The sequence below is a fragment of the Mastomys coucha genome, unplaced genomic scaffold (assembly GCF_008632895.1).
Source record: "Mastomys coucha isolate ucsf_1 unplaced genomic scaffold, UCSF_Mcou_1 pScaffold15, whole genome shotgun sequence".
Classification (NCBI taxonomy): domain Eukaryota; kingdom Metazoa; phylum Chordata; class Mammalia; order Rodentia; family Muridae; genus Mastomys; species Mastomys coucha.
In genome coordinates, this window is record NW_022196897.1 from 145,778,208 (window position 1) to 145,784,699 (window position 6,492).

The following is a 6,492-nucleotide window of genomic DNA, read 5'->3' on the forward strand; positions in this document are numbered from 1 at the left end:
AGCCCCTTAGGATGAACAACAATATGAACTAAGTAGCACCCTCAGAGCTCCCAGGGTCTCAACCACCATCCAAAGACTGCACATAGAGGAGTCTGATTGTTCAGGCAGCATGTGTATAGTAGAGGATTGCAAATTCAATCGTCAATAGGAGGAGAGGACCTCAGCCCTGTGAAGGTTCTGTGCCCAGTGTAGGGGAATGCGAGGGCCAGAAAGTGGGAGAGGGCGGGGTGGCAGGCATGGGGAAGTGGGAGGCAACAGGGGTTTGTTTTTGTTGTTTTTGTTTGTTTCTTTGTTTTTTGGAGGGGAAACTGGGAATGGAGAAATTTACATGTAAATAAAGAAAATATGTAATAAAAAAAAGTAAGTACTCCCCCAAATCTTCACTTCCTATGACTATCATCTATATCAGTCCCCTGGTTGTGAAAAGAAAGAAAACCTAAAAAGAACCATGAAAGGGACAGGGCTAAAAAGAATCAAGATTTACTACTAAACAGGAACTGAGCCCCAGTTGGCTGGTGATCTGTGTTCCCACTAGATTGGCATGTGGTACATTTTCTTGAGATTGATGTTGGGGATCCAAGCTCACAGTGGGTGATGTCATCCTTTCTATGGTATCTCTGGATGTTATATGAAAGCAGGCTGAGCAAGCCACAAGGAACAAGCCAGTAAGTAGCACCCCTTCATGGTTCCTGCTTCAGTTCCTGCTCCCTGGTTCCTTCTATGAGTTCTGGCACTGACATCTCTGGACTACTACATAGTACAAGCTATAAGATGAAATAGATCCTTTTCTCTACAAGTGGCTTTTTGGCTGTGATGCTTTATCACAGCGATAGAGTCCCTGACTAAGACAAAGTTACCTTGAACTAAACCTCTTACAAGCGTAAAGTCAGTTCCCGCTAACATGTCTCATTGTTTTAAGAGAAAAGCCACAAGAATGTGCTACTGTGTTCTAGGACTTTCTTCCTGAAACAATAGAAATAAAATGTCCTTTTCCAAGACACAGAGATCACTGGCAACGGAGTCCCAATCTAGTTACACAGTGAGATGGATGAGTCTGTCTCTGTAACTCATCAGACTTCAGAACTGTCAAGTCCAGGAACGAACCCTTCTTTCAGTCTTCCTTTCTGGTTTTCTATTCTTCTCCTCATCCTTATCTTCCTTACCCCCTCCACCTTCACGTTATTGAACTGTAACAGCACACAGATGTCAAGGCAACGTGGTTGACTTCCTCCGTTCCTCCACAGCTTCAGTCAAGGCTGGCAGGCACTGGCACAGCTGAGAATTACTGAACAGTTTCCTTTTGTTCAAACATTAGATCTGAGAAGTGACTTCTGAAGTTGCTTCCTGTCTCTGGCTAACATATTTGCTACTACTGTCTTAAAGCAGAATTACATACTCTCATTCTTTGTAGGACTTCACTTTCAGAAATACAATAGCCAGCTCTACACAAACATGAAGGGAATTTTCAGTAGGTGTAAATGTAGCCCTTGCTTCTTCAGGTAACAGTTTTATGCTCAGTTAGTTGCCTCACATTGTCTACATATACCTTATGATGAGCTCTTTCTGGGCTCTTAAAAAGGAAACTCAAAACTTTTTCAAGTTCTTAAAGTCATATAATGTATATATCATATAGGCATAATGTACATATTTACATGTGCACATAGTTGTACAATTACGTCATTAGATGGGGTAATATAATTGTCACTGAAATCATCACACAAATATCCGATCACATTTGTTACTAAAGGAAAAGTTATGTCAAGACATTTTTATTGTTTTTCATAGTAATCTTTTTTGCTATTGATATTTTAATAACATTTACTTTGTGGAAGCTTTCTTCTATCTTCCTCCATTGCTAGAAAAAAAAATTTCCTCAACTTTGGGGGGAAATCAATACCATTATTATTTATATCACAGGCTAATATCATTCCCAAACAAAGGTGCTTTGGAAAATACAATAAACTCTTCAAAGCCAGATTCTAAACTCTTCAAAAAGTCACATACAGCATGAATTTAAAAACGTGTGTGTGTGTGTGTGTGTGTGTGTGTGTGTGTGTATGCTTCTTGCTCTTGCAGAGGACCAGGTTCATTTCCCAGCATCCTAATGTTGGCTCAGAACCACCTGTGACTTCAGTTCTGGATGATCTAGGACCCTCTTCTGGCTTTTGCTGGCTTTCTGCATGCATGTAGTATGCATAAACTTAGATGTACAATCTCTTTTGCTCTCTCTCTTTCTCTCTCTCTTTCTCTCACACGAACAAATAATTAAAAATAACTTTTAAATAGATATGTTTAAATGACTACCTTTGAGTAAATTAAATCCAATCAGTTTTGGATTTATTTCCAAACTAAATGTAGATAAATTGAAAATCTTCGCAAAGTAACAGTTCAGAGTTATTCTAAGTCTTGGATAAACTGAGTCTGAATGTGGCCTTAAAACAAGAACTTAGAAATCCCCTTCTTTACAAAGACAGAAGTGGTTCTGGTAGGTTCTTCTTTTATTTGATTATTTGTCTCAGCAAACAGAACTTTTTGATTGCAACACATAATGGACTGGGCTGCACTGGTCTCTCCAGAAAGAGAAAAACGAGGAATAGGGAACTCTGTGCATGTCAGAAGAGGAAATTTTCCACGGCTGTTATGTCAGTGAGGAAGTTCCAAACAAAGATGTAAACATGTGTTGTCAGAGTCCCAGTTCTGCTAGGAAAGATCAGCTTTGCATTGAAGTTGTTGCTGCAGGTGATTTTTGTGAACTTTCTTGTTGACTCATTTGTTTATAAGTGTTGTTTTGAAGATGAGTCACACATTCTGCCTTCACTGAGCTGCTAACAGGAAGGAATAACAAACAGGCTGATGAGTTCCTAAAGCTCTGCTCAACCCATGCACAGTAGAACCCCTGGTGAAAGAACTCAGTGGGCAGAGAGCAAAGAGACTTAAGTCTGTACCCACAGCCCTTGAAAGACTGAAGAACAATATCCTTCCCCTAAAATAAAGACGACCATCAACCACATTTGTTCAACAGAAGATTTTAAAAAGGCAAATTAAGCACATCAGTAGAAATTGTACAAATTTAACAGAGAATTCATGAACTATATCAAAAGTGAATGAATCCTCAGAGATGTAAGAGATAATTTCAAGCGGTGTGACACACATTACATTGCATGGCTCCACACAGAAATAGGAGAAACTAAACACCTGATCCAAAGTTCTAAATTTTAGTGAAAATCCATTAAGCTGTAGATAAATAATTCCCAATGATCACCGAATAATATAAATAACAAACAAAATACCCTAAGGTCACATTGCTGAAACTGTATGTGTGTGTGTGTGTGTGTGTGTGTGTGTGTGTGTGTGTGGTGTGCACACGTGCACATGTTTGAAAAGAGAAAGAGATAAAGACAGAGACAGAGAGAGGAACAATTCAATAAATGATAGGTCCTATCTCTTTGGAAACAAGGAAAATGGGATAACACTACAAGAAGAATATCAGAGGGCTAATAGAAGCATGCTTTCAGAAATCTTATACCCTTTGAAACTATCCTTGTAAGGTAGAGATAAAATGGAAATAGGTTTAAGTTAAACTTTATTTTTTAATAAATAATTTAGTAAGATAGTAAGATGTCCCTGCGAGTGGTGAATAAGTTGCTTGTGACAGAAGTGTGAAGACCTGAGTTTGAATCATCAGGAACCCAGATAGAGCTAAGCCCAGTAGCATGTGTCTATGATCCCAGTGCTGTGGTCCTTCCTTCTCCCTCGGAGCTGTTGACCACCAGCTCATAAGGACAAAAGGATCAGAGTTGAAGGGCAGGATTTGGATTGCCCCTGAGTAGGACTGAATGACACACTTCCAAAATCAGTATCAAAGAAGCCCCTCAACTTTATTCAGGGCGATTAAATGGCTATATAGATTTTTGGTAATTGGATAGGGATTTCTAGGGCATGTGCTTATCATTGGCTATAGCTTAGGGTACCAAAGAATGCCTTATTTGCATGAAAAGGCATTCCAGAAATTTCAGGTGTTTGCTGGACAGGTTCTTATCTGGAGAAAAGAAGTTAAACCTGTAATTTTAAAAAGGCTACCTGCCATTCTGCAGGTAGAGGGTGTAAGGGGTTCAGGATCCCCAGACAAGGTCATATTAGAGGAAGTCCTGCTGAGAAAGGGTATTCTCCATTTTGATCAGAGCTCAGAGGAGCAGGGCTTCCTCAGAAGTGCTCTCAGGGCAAGAGAGAAAAAGACAAGAGAATCCCCAAGGGCTCATGGGCCAGATAGCTGGGTAAATGCAGCCCCAGCCATCAATACATTCTGTTTCAAACTTGGAGGTGGGACAAATATGTAGGCTGCCTTCTGACATCCACTTGCTACTGTCATGCACATGTGCCTATACTCACACATACAGACACTCACATGCTCACACACACACACACACTCAAATCAAATACAGTAATATGTAAAACCAGTATCAGGCAAGTAGGTTTGCTTCAAAGGCTGTAATCTTTATCTGAAATTTTTAAAATGGGCCATATAAGACAATTTGAAAAGTTAAAATATGATAATAATTATCTCAATGGATGAAGAAAATTTATTGGCTGAACTAGCAACAATTCATGAGTAATTGAAATATCTGAAAGTTTAGAATAGAATAAAAACTTTTAAATTTTGGTATATGTTTTCAGGATACATTAATTTTAATATAATACATAGTAGTGAGTAATTAAATACTTTTTCCTTAAATTGAAAACAATCAAGTTCACTCCCACTATTTCTACTAAATATTGTGCTAAAATTAACAGCATTAAACCAAAAACATTGAAGAAATAAATATACTAGTATTTTATAGAAATAATTTAGTAGAAATTTTATAAAAATTTTATTGATTTATAGAAATAAATTAACTTACTTAGAATAAAATAAAAATGGGTACAGGTTATAACTGGAAAGTATTCTTTTCAATTGTAAAAGTGTATAGGCAGAAAACTGAGATGTCTAGCACAATTTGAAACTTTTAGAAAAAAATTAAAAGCTAGTCATTATATATCTAAAGATTGTGTTGACTAACAATAGTTAATTGATAATGAAAAGCAAAATATAAAATAGTCTAAATTGCATGCCAAAACATGAAACAGAGGTAATCCTAAAGAAAAATGTAGGTGTTGTTTATATGCTGACAACCTGGAGTAATACTCAGCAGAAGCTAAGAGCGTAAGTAAGTGTTGAGCTGCAGCATGCTCAATAATATGGACAGAATAGTGTGAGGATGTCAGCTCCACTCCAAATACTCTATAAATTCCGGGTGATTCCAATCAGATTCTGAAAGGTTTTCTTGTAGATAATGACAAGCTGTTTTGAAATTCCACAGAATGCCAAATGATCTAAAATTACCAAATAAGTAGGAAGACAAATAAAGAAGGCTTAATCCTCTTGATTTCTAAATATAATGTCATTATTCACAAAGGTCAATCAAACAGAAATGTACCTATTATATGTCTGTATTTCACTGATTTTGGGCCATGGTGATAAGATAATTTAATGGACGAAATTAGTTATACCATCAAATGGTGTTGGTAATTGAGTGTTCATTTTGAAAATTAATGAACCTCACTCTTTACCTTGTGCACAGAAAATGACACAAAATGAATCACAGATCTAAATGTTAGCACCAAAAATAAAACACAGTTGAGAGAACCTGCTTGAGATTATTGTGGGGTAGGAGGAAGCAAAGAATGTGCACAAAGGCACTCCTCTGAAGCAAGTGGGTTGCGCACAAGCCAGCTAAGGTGTTGGTACATTTATCTGTCACGAAAGTGGCATCAAGAGTACTTAAAGAACTCCTGAAACTCATTAACAAGAATGATAAATATCAACTTTTAAAAACCTGGGGCAACATCTGCACAGATACTTCAACAGCCAAAGGTACGAATTACCAAAAGCACATGAAAACTATTCAAGGTTCTCAAACATCAGGGAACCAAAAATTAAAGCCACTGAGCCAACGGCAATTAAAAAGAATAGTAGTTTTTGGACATCCCATCTTGGTGAGAATGGTAGGCAACTGGATCTATCCTGCATTGCCTGTGGGAATTTTCAATAGAATGACTACTTTGGAAGACAGTCTCTGCCAAAGTTAAACATACATTGACCAGATGACCTTGTAATCCCATTCTAGATTTTATCCAAACAAACTGAATATATATGCCTAAATAAGCACCTCTGGTACTTTTTAAGTTTATTGTTATTGGGCAAAATCTAGATCTAACTCAAAATTTCCAATTGAAGAGTGGATAGTGTTATCTAGATATGCTAGAATAATGCTATTAAATAAAATAAGTACAACACCTATATATGTAGCAACATATAAATGCTATGCTGAGGGAACCAAATGAGCACAAATTTGCCCAGTGTATAGGTGATTCAATTAATGTCTAAGTCTAAAAACAATAAATTTATTTTAAAGTAAAAATCCTGCATGGTAGCTCACACTTAGACTCTCAGCA